This window comes from Gallus gallus, chromosome 1 (assembly GCF_016699485.2).
Source record: "Gallus gallus isolate bGalGal1 chromosome 1, bGalGal1.mat.broiler.GRCg7b, whole genome shotgun sequence".
Taxonomy (NCBI): Eukaryota; Metazoa; Chordata; class Aves; order Galliformes; family Phasianidae; genus Gallus; species Gallus gallus.
The window spans coordinates 5,799,317-5,817,758 of NC_052532.1; the positions used below are offsets into that span (position 1 = coordinate 5,799,317).

At 37.6% G+C, this 18,442-nt stretch overlaps 1 long non-coding RNA gene across 1 annotated transcript in view; it reads right to left on the reverse strand.

Annotated features, from left to right (window-relative positions):
* LOC107054917 overlaps window positions 1-17,982 on the reverse strand; it is a 36,146-nt gene extending 18,164 nt beyond the window's left edge. Inside the window, exons 1-7 of the long non-coding RNA XR_005842306.2 lie at window positions 17,841-17,982; window positions 15,505-15,612; window positions 9,151-9,337; window positions 4,119-4,179; window positions 2,966-3,170; window positions 1,648-1,762; window positions 721-793 (exon numbers count right to left, since the gene is read on the reverse strand). This is a non-coding gene — a long non-coding RNA (uncharacterized LOC107054917). The remainder of the gene's footprint in view (window positions 1-720; window positions 794-1,647; window positions 1,763-2,965; window positions 3,171-4,118; window positions 4,180-9,150; window positions 9,338-15,504; window positions 15,613-17,840) is intronic.
* Between the last annotated feature and the right edge of the window lie 460 nt (window positions 17,983-18,442).

Here is an 18,442-nt window from a genome sequence, read left to right on the forward strand (position 1 = left end):
AAACTGATGATATTCTGCAGATTGTCAGCACTCAGTCCCTTCTGAGTTGCTAAGAGCTGTACAGGTAAGGGACACCTGAGAGCATGTTGGAGGACCAGGTGGGATTTACGCACATACCTGCAGGTAGCGTATCTCTTGAGAAGTCAGAAACTTGATCATTAGCCATTAGCTGGTTTTCTGCTTCAAACACTTCAGTACAATATGAATTAAGAAGAGAGAAAGCTGCCCTTTTTTTTTTTTTTTTTTTGGCCTGCATTGTTAAAAATATTGAATGAAGATACATGAATCAGATTATTCACACTGCATGGATGTGATTTTGTTAGCCTCTGCCAAACATTGGTTCAGTAATTCCTAAAGTGCTTGTAGCTTACAATGTGAGATGATTGACAGCCATTAAAGTGCTATACCTTGCCTTCTGAGAGAAGAAAAACGCATTACTGATCAGAACAGTAAAAATTAACAATGAAAATCATGGAACAAACACTTGATTACTATTGGCTCAAACAATATTTCTTTTCATCATGTTTAATCATGTGCTGAAACTAAAATTCCTATCCCATTAAATGGGAGTGAGGAAGCTTTATAAAAACATCCATCTTTCCAGCATGAAAATTCAACTCTGCTTAAAGCTCTGCTGGTGTCTAAGTGAATTTATATTGAAGACTCCAATGGCTCATCAGATCAGAGTTGGTCTTTTATCCTTGTCTTCATGTTTCTGACCTTGTCATCTGTTTTTCTGAATTGTAAATGGTTATTTCACTTCTACATCCAGCACAAAAGCTGTTTTCTTTTTCTGGAAAAAAAAAAAAATCTTTCTCACTCTGTGTTTTTTTTCATTTTTTTTTTTAAGTGGATGCATTGTTTTCAAGGGCTCTGGATAGCACACCACATAACAAACCCAGCTCATTATTATGCATTATCTACTGCTGCTTGCTGCAATGCAATATTTACAATTTGGCATTACGGCAGGAGATGGCCCTCGTTGTGCGGCACAGCCACCGCTGATAGATCGACACAATGGTTTTTCAGAAACATGAAGAATTGAAAATGGTTCATCTGGGGATTGCAAGTGCTATGAATTCTTTATATCTAACAGTTGGCCTGCACTGACCCAAAGGATATTAGATTTCTTAGGAGCAAACATGCTATGCTGAAATGTACTTAAAAAGCTCAATCTCAGCAGCCTGCAGTGGTGCAGGTCCCCCCCCACCCTCCATTATAGTTGGCCTTTGCCAGGCAGAGCTTCCTCTCCCTCCATGCAACCCTTGCTCCCTGCTTCCTACCTACCGCTGGCTGCCTTAAGTCTTCCATGCTGGCACTGCGCAAGGGAGCAGGCAGCAATGGGGAGGGGTAAATGAATACACCATTAGAAGCTGGAGGAGGTCACTCTCAAGCCCTGGATTTTACAGTTGTGTCACTTGGATTGGTTTTACAGCTGGCAGGCCAGAGTGACCTTTGGCTGCCTCTTCTCATTTCTGCTGTCTCTTTCCCCAGTGAGTCCACGTCAAAGCAGCTTCTCTTGCAGTCTTATAAAGGGCTGCTCTGCCACTGCCGTTCCTGCCTGCACAGCAGGAGGCTCTGACCTCAGACTGGAAAATGGAGAGGGAGAAAGACAGCTGAAGGGTTATTGAATGGCCCCCCACTTACCAAGTTTTGCTGGTCTAACAACAGCAGGACTGAGCCAGGTGCTAACTTACAATTGCTAGCATCAGACACCAGCAATTCACCCAAAGTTGTCGGGTACCATGCAGGCAGGAAGATGCTGTGGAAACAAAGAAGGACATGAAGTGAGAACAGCCTTGAAGGAAGCACAAGGCAAAATCATCTTCGGATGGTAATGAGACACTTCTGTAATGGTTTCTCACTGGTGATTCCAAAATACTTGACCTACAAAACTTAAGTACAATAGCATTTTTGTGCAGTATGTAAGTATAAATCTTACATGTTTTCTTTCTGCCTCAGTCTTCTCTGATAACTGCTCGTCACACAGTCCTCAAACTATTGGTTCAGAGGGAGGGGACTGGGGAAGCAATGGCTGTCCCGCTGTGAGTGAAGATCAGGTTCAGGACTGCGTGAGAAACCTGAACATCCATAAGTCTATGGGTCCTGATGAGATGCACCCCAGAGTTCTGAGGAAATTGGCTGATGTAGTCACCAAGCCACTCTCTCTGATATTGGAAAAGTCAGGGAGGTCAGATGAAGTCCTTGATGATTGGGAAAAAGGCAATAGGGGAGGTGATTTGGGATAGCCAGCATTGCTTCACCAAGGGCAAATTCTGCTGGACTAACCTAGTAGCCTTCTATGATAGTAACCCTGCATCAGTGGACAAGTGAAAAGCCACTGATGTATGATCTACCTGAGCTCCAGTAAGGCCTTTGACACTGTACCCCACAATATCCTTCTCTCCAAATTGGAAAAAAAATATATGGTTTTGACTAGTTCAGTGGTCAAAGAACTGGATGCAAGATTGAATCCAGAGAGTGGTGGTTAATGGCTCAGTGTCTGTGTGGAGATCAGTGACAAATGGCATCTCACTGGAGTCAGTGCTGCGACCAATACTCTCATCAGTGACATTGGCAGTACAGTCGAGTGCACCCTCAGCAAATTTGCAGATGACATCAAGCTGTGTGGTGCAGTTGACATGCGTGAGGGTTGGGATGCCATCCAGAGGGACTAGACAAGCCTGAGCAGTGGGCCCAGAACCTCATGAGGTTCTATGAAGCTAACTGCAAGGTCTTGTACCTGGATTGAGATAACCCCCACTACCAATACAAGCTGAGGGATGAAAGGATTGAGCTGAAAAGCACTTGGGGATAGGGGTGAATGGGAAGCTGGACATGAGCCAGCAGTGTGTCTTCACAGCCCAAGAAAGCCAACCGTAACCTGAACTACATCAAAAGAAGCATGACTAGCAGGTCAAGGGAGGAGATCCTGCCCTTCTACTCTGCACTGGTGATACCTCACCTGGAGTACTGTGTTCAGATGTGGTGTCCTCAGTACAGGAGAGACATGGACCTGTGGAGTGCATCCAAAGGAGGGCCACAAAAATCATCCAAGAGATGGAACACCTTCCCCATGAGTACAGGCTGAAAGAGCTGGGGCTGTTCAGCCTGGAGAAGAGAAGGCTGTGAGGTGACCTGAGAAAGGTCTTTCAGGATCTAAAAGGGAACTACAAGAAAGAGGGGGACAGACTCTTTAGCAGGATCTGTTATGACAGGACAAGGGGAAATGTGAAAGAGGGCAGATCTAGGCTGAATATAAAGAAAAAGTCTTCTATGCTGAGTGTGGTGAGGCACAGAAACAGGTTGCCCAGAGAGGTTGTGGAAGCCTCATCCTTGGACATACATGGCCAGCCTGGATCAGTCTCTGAGCAACCTGATCTAGCTGTCGATGTCCCTGTCTGCTGCAGAGGAGTTGGACTAAGCGACCTTTAAAGGTCCCTTTCAACTCTAAGGATTCTATGATTCTATGATTCTTTTGAGCTAGGTCAGCTGACTCATGTCACTGTTGATCAGTGAACCAAGTCACCACTAATGGCCATCTGTGTACTGGACAACATTTCCACCCCCCAAAAAAACATTCTCCCTTTCTCTCTGTGAAGTCCCCCAGCACCTTTTCAGGGAATCATTAAGATCGGAAAAGGCCACTAAGTTCATCTGGTCCAATCACCAACCCATCACCACCATGTCCACTAACCTATGTCTTCCAGTGCCACATCCACCCTTTTCTTGAACACCTCCAGGGACAGTGACTCCACCACCTCCCTGGACAGCCTGTTCCAATGCCTCAGCACTCTTTCTCAGAATTTTTTCTCAATATCCAATGTGAACCTCCTCTGGTGCAACTTAAAAGCATTACATGCTTTACATCCCCAAAACATTTCCACTTCTATGTTAGATGCTCATTACTGAAAAAGTCAGTAGCACAAAAAAAAAACCCACATACTACATAGTGTTTGTTGTTTTTTTCCACCTAGACTCCAGCAGAGCTTTTGGTTGCGCCATCTCATGGTGATTTTAGAGACTTTCCCCCAAGATGGAAGGCCAACCATCACAGTGCCTTGTACTGTACTGTATAGTTGAGATACAGCCCATCTATGAAGCAGCACACTGCTCACCTCTGCCAGCATGGCTCTTGTCCTTCCCCTCATTTGGATGACAATTCAGAGAGAACAGAATCTGGGGGGAGATAAAAAGCTGTCAGATAAATGAGACAATTTTTAACTGAAATGTGTGTTTCACTAACTGCATTGCACAAAGCCTTATTGTAAGGTTGCTGTGGCAACCTTAACTTTGAGCGTCCTGATGTGTGATTAAAATCTTAGATTTAAATTCTTCATTAACAAAGAGAGTATTTTTCATGGACAAATTTGACCAAAAATTGTTGATCCTGAGGACTGAGAGTCAGCGCCACCTCCGATTATAGTCACTAAGGGGAAGGAAGGACAGAAGCAGCTATGTGGATGGCTGAAAATCTAGGTGGGAGGGAGATCCTTTTCCTGCCTTAAAATACCTGCCACCTTTCCCCCCTGCCCTGTGTCTTCCCACTCCCTAAGGATGCTATACTAATCAGACTTAGTAGCTTAAAAGGCCATAAAGGAAAAAATGTCAGGTGCGAGCTGCTCTGCTCAGCATGACAGAAGTTCAGATAAGAACACAAAAAATACCACATGGGGTTAGACATAAGGTTCATTTAGCTGGGTAACCTTTGCCTGGTAACAGCAAGTAGCAAATGCTTAGGCTATGTATAGACCTGACCTTTCTCTCCCTGCCCCTCCCAGCTCCTGATAACGACTACTTAAATTTGTCCTTGCAAAGCTTCACCAAATGGTGGTTTTTCCTGGTCTAGACTTTAGGAGCTAAGAGAGATGTATCTTTTCCTTTTTTTTTTTTTTCCTTTTTTTTCATCTTCTTTTTCCTTTTTCTTTTTTTCTCTGTAAGTGGCCAAACTTCGTCCTTTGAAGGAAAAATGATTGCTGCCTGTATTATGATGGAATGGGAGCAAGGGTTCAGGGCAGCCCTGTAGGCAAACAACGAAGTAGAAGCATGCTAGCAATGAGAGATACTTTCTCCTCTCTTGTTCTTTCTGTGCTTTTTAAGAGGGGGAAAAAAGAAAAAAAAAAGCAGGATACAAACACTAATATACATTTTTATGCAGAGATGGGGATCATTCAAGACCATGACAATAGCTTCAACCTGAAAAGCTGGGGCCGGATTGTCATTGCTAATTTTAATCACTGAGGGCAGTGAGGGGAAAAAGAGCACCTTGTGTGGTTAAATTTCTGTCAGGCTACAACCCCGAAACCCACAGCCTACAACCTATTATTCGTCAACTCTTATGTCTTTTAATTTCTTTCTGGCACAGCTCTCATTCATATTATGTACGAATTATGATACAGTGGAAAGATATTATATATTAAATAATGAACTTACCCAGGAAAATGAGGTCTACATTAATGTAACATTTATTTCTCAACTTACAATTCTGGATTTCTTCATTTCTACATCCAAGCAATGAAGCCTCATTCAGTATTTCATTTTCTCTTGTTTTTTGGAAAAAAAAAGGTGAAAACTTATAGGACATCTGACTGTTTGTGCAACACAGGAGAAACATATAATTTCCTGGCTTACTGGGCAATTAGTTTATGCCCTAAAGTGTGATTTTTGATCATCATCCTTACAGACTTAGTTTGCTGTGCTAATGGCTGTAAAATTATTGAATCTCTTATTAGATAGAGTCACAGAATTTGTGTCATTGATTCCCAGTTACAGCAAATTACCCATACAGATCAGATGCTGCATGGTCGGGTGCAAACATATTTTCTTTTGGCTTCCTCATGCATCAGAACTGTAACAGAAGAGCAAAAATTTACTCCAACTTGCATAATATCAAACAACTGAAGCACAGCAGGATTGCTTGCTTGATAATATGCTTGCTACTGTAATCCATATTTTTATTTTAAAACAAACAAATAAAGATAATACATTTAGTAATTGATAAGAACCACATGTTATCATTTTTTTTTAATATGCTTTTTACAGGTGTTCTCTGTCCTAATATGGACAAAACCTCATGATTTAGAAAATATTAATGAACCAGCAAACTCACACATAGAAGATAAGCTCTGGTAAACTGAACTATTCATACTGTGCATTCTATGTGTCGGTAAGATGCAAAAATTTTATTTTATTTTATTTTTATTAGAGAAGGAAAAAAATACAGAACTGGACTATGACAAATTTTTACAATATTATTTGCTCTATTAGGAGATATTCTCTCAAGAAACCTCCTGGTACTTTTCTGTTTCTTTTTAACTAAGTATAGTTTAAATCCATATATGTTTTTGTGCCTATTCACAGAAGTTTTTCCAGAAATTTCTGTGGTTTTTTTTCCTAATCCTCCTTGTAGTTCTAGAATTACTTTTCAAAAGGACACTGTTTCCAGGAGATCAACAGCCAATTTTAAATTTAAATAAATAAATAAATAAATAAATAAATAAATAAATAAATAAATTCCCAGTGGTTCCTAACAGATCTTCTCTGTCATGAGTACTTTACCTCAAGATTTTTAATGTAGTTAGATAACAGCATCAAAGTTCCATAGACAATGATTCAAGACAGAAGGAAATAATTATAAGACACGGATTAATGAAAATCACAGAATCACAACAATGGATTGTTGGAAAGGACCCTTGGGAATCATCAAGACCAATCCCTCTGCTAAAGGAGGTTCCCTAGAGCTTTTACAAATCATGACTTCATGCTGATCATCAGGATCTACTGAGAACAGTAAGTCCCATATCCTCATCCAAAACAGAACAACTAAAAGTCATGATTTTAAAGAGTTATTCTTGGATTATGAGCAAGAACTTTGTTTCTATGATGAAGACATCCATGTAAGATCCTTTCTGGTCTAACAAGATGCCAGGTCCTATCTTCCAGTTTTCAGAAGTGAGTCAAAACTACAGAATTATGAATGGATTGGAGAGGGATAGGAGAGAAGTTAGGCTAAAAAATCTTCAGGGCAGCTAAATAAATAAATAAAGCACAAAAGGAAAGAAAAGCTAGAAGAAAACTGGTTATGTAGTTAAGCAGTTGATATATGTCCTTGCATTTTTATATCTGTGCAGGGCATGTAGGCCAGTTTCTCCATTTCAATGCTGCTACATCAAAGATTTGGTATTTGTTTAAAAATAATTTTAAAAGTAACATCTGAGATTTCTCACATTATCCCCCAAGCAAGGACTGAAAGGAGAACACCAGATGCTATGAGTGTTTTGGCAAAATCACCCTGCAGTATGTGACAATAAGCAACAAAGGCACTGGGCTTTGTAGTCCCTAGTGAGGGACTAATGTCTCTTGTTATTCGTTTGGAAAACTAGCATGCAAAACCAGGATCTATAATACAGGATTTTACCCTAAAGAAATGCGTTATTGAATACAACTAGATTGTGTTCTGAGTTGTACTACCAAAATCCATGTTTTCACCTTCTCTGTTTGCAAAGTTTGCATCTTCCCTCTGAAAAATAGCATAGATTACTTTGTGTATTTTATATATACACACAGTTTCCTTTGTTGTTGTTGTTGCTGTTGTTAGATTCAGTGCAGTTGAACTGTATGGGAATTAAACCATTTCTTGGAGATTTAAAGGAAGCTGGAACTTACCTCCATTGCCTGCTTTCGTTTTTTTTTTTTTTCTCCTGCCTGCATGTCTCAGAGTTTTGACATTCTCCCTGGTGACGGTTGCTATGCTATTCCTCAGCACATTGGTTGGTGATCCTTGCAATGCCTAAGGTGCTAAGGTGTATTTTGTACAGAATATCATTTTTTTTAATTTTTTTTTTTATTTTTTCTTAGGAAGAATACACCTTTTTAAGAAAGAAATAGAAGATGGTTCCTTTGAACAGGACTTCAGTATTCAGTATTTCCTCCAATGGTGGTGTCAAATTTATTATCAACACACAATACAGCTCAAGGTGTACAGATGACCAATGACATTTTGTACACAGTCCCTCGATGTCCTGTCATCTACAAGGATACACAATTAGCCAGATTTGAGTAACTGACTGATTCATTCTAGCCAATATCTCAGTTTTGGCAGATGTCATTGGAGGACTGCAGAAAGAAGAAATATTTGCACTTAACTATTGTGTTCCTGTGTGGAGCCAAGTGTTGGACTTGACAATTTTTAAAGGTCCCTTCCAACTTGGGATATTCTATGGTTTTATGATTCTATTAACAAGGTGTGTCATTCTTACAAAGAACAAGTGTGTGAATACTGCCTTCCTAATGACTGGCAAATGCATCCCGGCATCTGAAGTCTGAGATCACAAAACTGTCTTATGCACTGTGTAAGAGATTTTTTTCTCCTTGTTTAATTCTGCTTAACAGCAAATTTCACGTGTGCACAAATAGGAAGGCAAAAATCTCTTTTCATAGGTGGTCCCTTTTCACATGTCATCTGTCTTCCCTCCCAGCTCAACCTGTTTTCCAAGTACCTGAATCGGCTTATGAAAAAAAAAAAAAACTACAAAAAACAGCACTGTTTGTCCTCATTTTTGTGAACTCTGGCAGACTCAGGCCTCTGGGAGAGTTGCAGGCAGGTAAAATTGACAGCATGCTATAGCTGACTGCGTGCCCGCCACTAGGATCAGCTCCCACCAGGCCTGCCACAAATTGTCACCCTTGTTGTGCCTGCAATAAAGGATGCACAAGCTGGCAGAGTCGTAGAGGAAAGATCTTTTTGAAGTGTATACCCAGGCTGGCCTGATATATCGAAAGCTTTGGTGAAAGCCCAACATCAACTTGTATTCTTGAGGCAGACTGATTGAAAAACCAATTTGTTTTTTCAGAGTTTGTTGCCAAAGTGGGGAAAAAGTGGTAGTACCAGTAGAACAACAACAACAAATTGAGCTAACCATGGAACGTGAGGGAGAGATTGCAGAGGAAAATCTACTGCTGAAATAGAAAATGTCGTTTCACTCAATCCAAAATGAACAGTTCTGTTAGTGGTGCTTGTAAAGAAAAAAACAAAACAAAAAAAACAACAACAAGAAAACCAAAAAAACAGCAACAACAAAAGAAACAAGCAAACAAAAAACCCCAACAAAGAAGGAAAAGAACTATCAGCTAGGCATCATCATCACCTACCATTTACTTGGTAGTTCAAGAGTTACTGCATGTAACAGTGTCTATAATAAAACAGGGTCAGCTCTCTCACGTCTGAAAAGGTCCAAGCCAGCAACTCAGATTGGTGTGTGGGATCCTGAGCATTCATGATATCCCTGGTTCAAATTGCTCCACCAAGTGAGTTTGCAATCCAAATTTACTAAGGCAGCTGAAAGAAGAGGAAACTGAACTCAAAAGTAGGAAGTATTATCAGCTGCTTTTTTAAAGAAGACTAGAAGGAAGATCACTTTTTCTTTCTCTTCAGCAGTCATTTTTTAATTTTCTGCATTTTTCCCCTGTTTTGACTGAACTATTTCTTTAAATCTGTGTATGATTTATCCATATGTCTGGGGGTGGGTGACAAACTTCATTTAAAGCGGAATTCTTTGAACAGTGAATAAGAATACTAATTGCTGCAGGTAGCCTGTTTCAGGAATCCAGCTCCTGATAATCAGGTCCCCTCTGCTAATGTTCCTGACTGATGAATGTCTCTGTATGATGTTTAAATGTATCCATTGTGATCTCACAACATTTAACACATACATAAAAGCATAAAAATAATCCCAGGGGCAGCCCCATACAGAGAAAAGTGTAATGTCTCAGTGTGGGTGCTTCACTTGGATTCATATTAGATACATTAGATGTATTTTCTCAGCTTGCCAGGTGCTGTTTTATCCACTGTATATAACGAAACTGCCCCAATAAGAAGTAACATTTAAAACTGGGCCAGAGCATCACTTCTGTCATTATGAACTGAGAATAAATTACACTTCTATATTGTATAGAAAGATGCTGAGGTAGAAGTGGTAAAGAATACTGTTCTGAGAAAACATGGAAAAAGTTTTGTACTAGATGGTTGGCTTGTACTTTTCTATCTTTTTGTCTGTTTTTAAAGGTAATTTCTTATATGAAATTATCACTATTACTTTCCAGCCCTGCCTTATATGTCTAATTTGAAAGAAGTCACTTAAATAGAAGTAAATTAAGAGAAAAGTAGTCTTTAACAATTGTACTGTGAAGTTTATGATGTACCTAATATATAAACTTGGTATCTTTATCATCTGTACTAGAAATATGGATATTTTTTTTTTGTTAATTTCCACCACAAAAGTAATTCCATTTTACTTTGCCTGAAATCCTCCAAGATAATCTTCAGTTTTCAGACACCAAAAGAAAAATCAAAATAGACAACCTGCCAGCTATAATCTATGGAAAACCTCCAAACCAACACATCTGTTTCCATGATGGCTGTAACCATCCAAAATACATCAAGACAGTTATATTACGAAACCATACCCTTGGACACCACTATATTTGCTCTGAAGAGCGCATTCATCATCTCTACCTAAATAATTCAAAGAGGAATTTTATCCAAAAAGACACTTTTTCCAGGGGAATATGCTATTTTGAAATAAGCATTCAAATGCATCACAAGAATAATTTCCATGTGTTGTATACACCACATGTTATAAGCCATTCTTCCGTGGAATCTGTATGGGAAATCAATGAACATGATTAAATGACTTGTTTAATTATACATTAAACTTGTATGAGATGATCATATCTACTCAGAACTCTTCAAACCATTTACAATATATGCAGATCACTAAACTCACAAGAGAAAGAAAATTTTCTTTAGGTGAAAAACATGAGGACATTAGGACTAGAAGGAATGGCTTCAAGCTGTGCCAGGAAAGGTTCAGGCTGGACGTTAGAAAATAACTATTTCTCTGAAACGGTGGTCAGGCACTGGAATGGGCTGCCCAGAGAGGTGGTGGAGTCACCAACCCTGGTGGTGTTCAAAGAGCGTTTGGATGTTGTGCTGACGGACATGGTTTAGCGAGAACCATTGGTGAAGGGCGAATGGTGGGACTGGATGATCCTTTGGGTCTTTTCCAACCTTAGCGATTCTATGATTCTATGACTAAAGGATTTATATCAGAACTAGGGAAGATATTTAAACCTTATCTGGATATCTCCACTATAGCCACAGTAAATATTCCCACAGTGGATTCATAAAGCCTTTGATCTTTCCCTTGTCATTTTGTGATATCCTTGTCATCAATGTGATACCCTTCATGAAGTTCACCAAGTGTTCTACTCCTGAAATGAAAGAACAAAAATAAAGCACATAGATGGTAAATAATGAACAAAAGCACTCCCAGTCAGGGAGACTTTTTTTTTTCTTTTTTCTTTTTTGTTTTCTTTTTCCCCTACAGAATAGGTATTTCCTACTATTTCAATCCTGGACATCAAAAGAGATTTATACAAGTCTTTTAAATCTGAAACTGGGAACCAAAATTTGTGACTTGATTGGTTATTAAAAACAGGATTTATTCAATTGGCACATTGATTTTTTGGTACACTATAACATTTCTTATCCTACCAACTGCCTTTTGTAGATATATGACCTAATGTTTATCTAATTAAGGTTTTTTTTTTTTTTTTTCATTTTTTAATTTAGCATTAAAACCCACTACTTTAGAAACGTCTACATTTTCTGTATAGGAATTTAAAAAAGTTATTATTTACAACTTCTCTCTGATTTAAGTATACTAAATTATTTTTACTGATTGTTTTAATAATATCTCTGAATTAATATTCTGTCCTTTCATTTTATGAAGGCAATTCTGTTTTTTGTAAAATAGTCCAATTGAAAATATTTAAAAAACACTTTCTGAAGCTTCTTCATCTAGTCTGCCCATATTTATTTTTTATTTTTTAAGATTAATCTGAAATTCCAAATCTTTCTGTAGTTTATTCATAGAGAAAGTAAATTTTAGGAGAAAATAATCCCTTTCAGTTATTTTTGTCCTGGGAAAGCTTTTTTTTCTATTTAATTATAAAAATTTGCAATGACTCCTGGGACCAAAGGTTGACTTAAAGTAGTTCCTAAACAATGTCCAAAAATCTGATGACTGACTGATGACTAAGAGTGGGAATGCCTTACATTAGTTAATACATCTGCAATGTAAATATATGTGTCTGATCTTCTCCTTGTAAATTTTCTGGAGCAAAATTTAGACATTGATTCCTATAATCTCTTTCAGCTAACTGCATTATAGTGCAGGCATATTTGTCTAGATGCTTTCCACCCTAGACCGTGAATGTTTTAGATACTTTAGAATCTTAGTTGAGACCAATCCAGATGCCAATGATTCGCTACTTAAATTAGGAATCCAGGTAGAATGTGGAATATCCAGCAATGCTTGGATTAGGAATCTACTTGTTGAGGAGCTTTCAATTTCTAACTCCACATTTTCTAACAGGGTCTGACTGCATGAATTTTCATCCCCGGGATATACACATACAGCATATAGATTAAATACCAAAGGTCTCTGAACTGTAAGTGATATTTACCCACAGTATACGTGTCATTAACAAGTAGCTAAGAAAAGACCGATGTAGATTCTGGCTTTAAGAACATAACTGGAAGACATGTGCATACAATTTGTGTTATCAGAAGGAGTATTATCCTTGTAAAATGCAGGGGTTTCACATTTAAAGATGCATAATGTGTTTTTTTCTCTACTTTCTTGGCCAAATGATATTTTTTCAGATTGACCAAATTGTGGCTATTGGTATTTTTTGAACGTTGCACTGGATCTGATGGAAGCAGTACTCATTTCTGATCTATTTTTAAATAACCAACGTGCCATTTGAGGCTGAAAACTCAAATGATATCCCTAAAGAAATGGCTTTGTTGATTTACATTCCAATCACTCAAGAACCATGAAAGATTACTCATAACTTCAATTCTTACCCATTTCTGACTGATTCAGAACAGCAACCTGAATTTGAGTCACTCACCTGAAAAAGATGAGTATATTTATACTGCAGTCAGATGATAGCATAGCTAATATTAAAACCCTAGTCCTTTCAGTATTGCTTAAGAGTTACAGCAAATCTTTGGTCTTTCTGGATAGATCATCCACCTGTTGTTTGTGGGCACATGGTGGTTTCAGTCTCTGATTCATGTCCACTTAACTATTTTAATAAGGGGAGAAATTTCCACGGTAGCAATGGAGAGAAAGCTATCTACAGTTATCTGTAAAATTAGTGCTGGACAACTCTTGTCAGTGTGATTTCCATTCCAAATTATCACACAAAATTCAATTACTTGTCTAAGATATATGTTCGGCCTTTCCACAGACACCTTCTCCTTCACATAGATGAAGATAGCCATTACTATGTCACAGTCATTACTATGTTTCAGAAAAATATTCAGAACTATTTAAACACCTCTAAATACAGGTTTTCATTTTATTTATTTTATTTTATTTATTTGCACCCCAATTGAGGTAAATTTACACTCTTGCAAATTTTTCAGTAAATATAGAAGACACCAAAATTGATTTGTTAAACTATACTAGCCATACCAGCAAACTCAGCCATCTGTTTCCTTCTCACTCCCTTAACACCTGCGCTTAGCGTGTTTCTATTTGGCTTATAATCTACATTTCCCACAAAGGACTGGAAAGGAAAAAACCATGCCCTTTCTCACTTCTATTGCCCGCTTCACAATTAACACTTAGCTGTTTTTTTTAACATATTACTTTGTCTTGCTGGAAATCAGAAATTCAGAGTTCTTGAACTACATACATTTATTGCAGACACTAAACAATTGAGATCATAGAATCACAGAATCATTGAATGCCTTAAGTTGAAAGGGACCTTAAGGCCCATCCAGTTCCAAACCCCTGCATTAGGCTGGTTGACATCTACTAGATCAGGCTGCCCAAGGCCCCATCCAACCTGGCCTTGGATGCCTCCAGGAATGGGGCACCCACAGCTTCTCTGGGCACCCTGTATCTGTGCCACCCTCTGAGTAAAAAAGTTTCCCCCGATATCAAATATGATTCTCCCCACTTTTAGTTTAAAACTGTTCCTCCTTGTCCTATCAAAGGCAGGTTGCATTTTCTCATTCTTTGTAAGATTACATTTTTTTTTTTTTCTCTTTGAACTCCCTGTGCAGTAAGCCAGAAATGTATACAGGCAAGAAGAGAATAGCCTAGCTCCTCAAATGATGAAGTTGTGGAGGTGTGCATATGATATATGCACATGATATATGCAGAAATAATTATAAAAATGAAATGCACATAGAAGAAAGTACTGCTGATACAGTTTAGAATATCTAACAACAACAACAACAAAAAAACAACCAACCAACCAACCAAAAAAAGAAACACCAATTAGCAAGAAACACAGCACAATCAGCACAATTAATTATTTTAGTGAGTAAGGAAAAAATGAGGGATTTTCCTCTTGTAGCAGGTTGTTGAATACTTAAATGGTTTGGATTTAAATATATGGCTGCACATTAATATCCTTTACCATTGTCATATTAAAGCCAGGAAGATTTTGTTCACTAAATGGAAACCATATTGGAAGATGCCATTTTATTTGGGAACAGGTTTTTATATTCAATACTAACTTTAGCACTCCAATGTTAATACCCTTCTAGTGATAATTTTTAGTGTGTGCACTTTTCAGCATTACCACTGGAAGATGGAATCATTTTAACAAACCTCTTCTCTGCCTTTGTCATCCACTGTAGGAGCAGACACCATAGATTTCTGTGTTTTTTGGCACATGGCTGGAATGAGCGCTCTTTAGTATATTACTTATGCAGCTTGATATTTGTCTTGTATGATTATTTTTTCCTTCAGCTAAAAATAATTTAATCACACATTAAAGCTGTGAAAATTCCATTGCTTTTGGAGACTAGATTCTCCAGATTTATAACCTACTTACCTCACATGGTTTAGTTTTGAGGTTTTGAGATTGGCTTTATTTATTATAAATGCCATAAAGTAAAATTATTCTAAATCACTCCTGCAGAACTACAAAGCTGAAACTTCGGAAATGTGAGAGGATTTTTATGTCTTTTAATTAGAGCTTGTGTTGAAATTTCAAATACTGTGCCAAAATGTTTGTTGAACAGCCTTTTTCAAGCTGTCTACAAAGGACAGAACCTCAGCTGTTCTGAGCTGAGAAGTCATGGCTTTTAAGCAGTTTTATATAATAGTATCAATAATCAAAATTCCCAGGTATTACTTAGGAGATTTATAAACGAAATCAGATTTTTTATCCCCATATTACAGCTTGGCATACTGAGAGGAGGTGAGTGCATGGATTAGTGCATTTGTCCCCTTTCCACAGCTGCTTGGAGGCAACATAGTCATGAATTTGTCCAAGATTTATTTGCAGGCTGTCGATCTAAAGTCAAACAGTGGTTACAACTTCCTAAATTTAATCCTCGTGCTTCAAGATTTCAGCTAGCCTGTTGTTATTCAGGAAGTTTGGCCCACTTAGTACAAAATTTTCTCATCATACCTTGGATGTCTTTTTCTTTTCTGAAGTATCCATTGTATTTCTTGCAGGCATGTGGATATTGTATTTTCTCTCCCTTTCTCTGCTTTTGGCCCATGAGGCTTCTGAAGACTGAAAAACATCATTTTAGCTAAAGTCATTTGACTTGACTTAAGATACTGCGTGCATGTGAAACATAATCAACAACAGGGAGTTAGGCTCAGTGACCTAATAGTATCCTTTGGTCATCAACTATAAAATTATTAAAACCATGAAATTATTAAAATTGTGAAATTATTGAAACTATGAAAATAAACATAAAATTTAGGATAATATTAAGCCATTCAGAGTGGTGGAAATTAAGCACCTTGAGTATTATTAGATGCCACATATGTGTATTCATTAAAATCCAAGCACTAGAAATCACCTCAGGCAATACCATCATATAGTTTAATAAAAGAAAGAGGAAAAATATTTAAGGTCTGTTGACCAATTTCTCCTCATATTTGGTAAGTGTGCACACTAAAACTTATTTTCAAGGAATTAAGTGCTTGAGGTTCAAGTCGTAAAGTTAAGTAAACCCTGACTCACAGAATATGTTCAATTCAGTAAGGATTATTTTCAACACAGCTTCAATATGATTATGTATGCAAATTTAAGTCATTGTACCTGTACTGTAACTGCCTCAGCTGTTATGGACCATAGGGTTGTTATCAGAATAGGAGAAGAAATTTCTAATCAAATATTGAAATTTTTAATAGTTTGAGTATTTAATATGGCTTAATTATAGCAAAATTGTACTTCGCAGTTACTTCTGCTAATACCTATCTTAGCTCCAGAAATGTGCAACTGGACCTACAACATGATCCATCTAAGGGCTGTGTAAATAAGTGATACAGCAAAATCTAATCTCTGGACTTCCAAGATAAATGTTCTCCTGAATATTCACATTTTCATGTAAGTTATCTTCTACTGCAAAATATGTCTTCCTTATCACAAACAGGAATACAAAGGCTGTGGCTATCATAACATGGATCTACATGTCATGAAAATTAGCATATTCAGTATTTCCTTGTTGGTAAGAGCAACTGTAGTTTGCCTCTGCAAATGCATATCTAATAAAATCAAATATATACTTGAAAACTAAAAATCTCACAGGTAAAGTGTCTGGGACTGAAGTTCAAAACAGTGTCTACAGAAAAGTTATTAGACATGCTGAAAATAAATAATAACACCATGTGTTGTTCAAAAAGAAATCGCTCTTTCTCTTCTGACTGAACATGTAAAATAATTAAAGAAAGTTTACATTTAGCAAGGCAGAGTGGGAATACTTTGTATAACTGCTTTAAGGCTTTGGACAAAGATATCCAGGGTTCCTCAGTTTTTGAATTCCTCTTTTTTTTCAACCCCAGTATCTTTCCTGCCTTCCAGTCACAATCAGTCAACTTATGTACCTCAGAGAAAATGATCTTGATGCATTATCTCAGAAGTGCTTTATGATTTTAGGTGTCCCATTTCTGGCTGCCCATTTGAAACACTAAGGAGGGGACAAGCAGGACAGATAAGGAAGGCTAGACACTGGGAACACCTAAAGTCAGACCATGAGGCACCTTAGAATAAAAGAAGCTGTTCTGTTCACTTTTCAAAGGGACAAATTCAGGGTTAGTATCCAATTTCAATTTTGTCTCGTACTACTTTGAGCAAAAGATCTAAGACTTCTATCATCCAGTCCCTGTCTGCAAAAGGAATAGTAACAGTGATAGCAACAACAAAACCTGTCTTTATTTTGAAGAGAAATATATTACAAGACTGAAATATTTAGGTAGTATGTTAATGGAGATCAAGTACTCAAACCTGTAGTTCACTGAAAATTATAGCCCCTGGGTTAAAATCAGATTTTAGAAACACTTTATAGTTGCCTACTACTGTAGCTCTTATCATTGATAACTTTACCTATTTCCGTATGTTCCGGCATTGGTTTGGCATGTGCAAATTTTAACTATGAGCTTGATATTTTACAGTGAAGCTATGTATGTGATAGTGATTGTTTAAAACAATATTTTATAATATTCTCATCAGGAAAACAATCTTAAATAAAATGGTGCCAGTAATAGTTCAGATTTATATTTGCATAGACTAAACCTGCCGTGCATATCAAGGATATCATTAATAAAGTCAGTTTGAAATTGAGACCTATTTCTATGGTGAGCCTCATTTGCATGTAATATAGACTCTATACTATAGCTGTTAATAAAGAACTGATCTTGGTAGATGCTCCAAACCTATTTCCATTAGAGTAGATTTACAGTTATCTCCAGGATTTTCTGATATTTGGTAAAAGTTCTAAGATTTCATCTTACCTTCATGACTTATTTTTTTCTTCTTCATGTAATATAGTCATTCCCTTTCAATAAGAGTTTGTATCTTCACATTAACTCATTAACTGCACTTGTAAACTGTCACTGAAGCAAGCAGAGCTTACAGGAATCTGGACACAATGTTGGCTTTTATTGGTAAAATGCAATTACAAAGGTAATTGGCTCCTATATATCTGTGTGACACTTTCTTGGCAGAAGTTTCTCCCATTTCTGGATTGCCTTCCCCTGTTCTACTCCTCCTCAATATGTTTTAGTGTTGGAGCCAGTAGCCTGGTGACCATTCAGAGGTTACACTTGGCAGGTTTAGGACACAGATGCTGAGTTTCAGCATTCAAGGGTTTGAAAGAGTTTTCATACAAAGTTCTCTGAGTGGTTCAGTCTCTTGGATCACGTGGCAATAGTAAAATTAAATATAATGAGAGTTAACTTACTGAAGAGTTAACTTGTTTGTGAGCTAACACCATTTAGTAAACCATCAGATTATTTTTATTTTATTTCTTTTAATAATTCTTCTCAGCTTCAGGACCATGTTTTCCAAACGATCTAGCTTTATGTAACTTCAAATGATAGTTCTTTGAAGACCA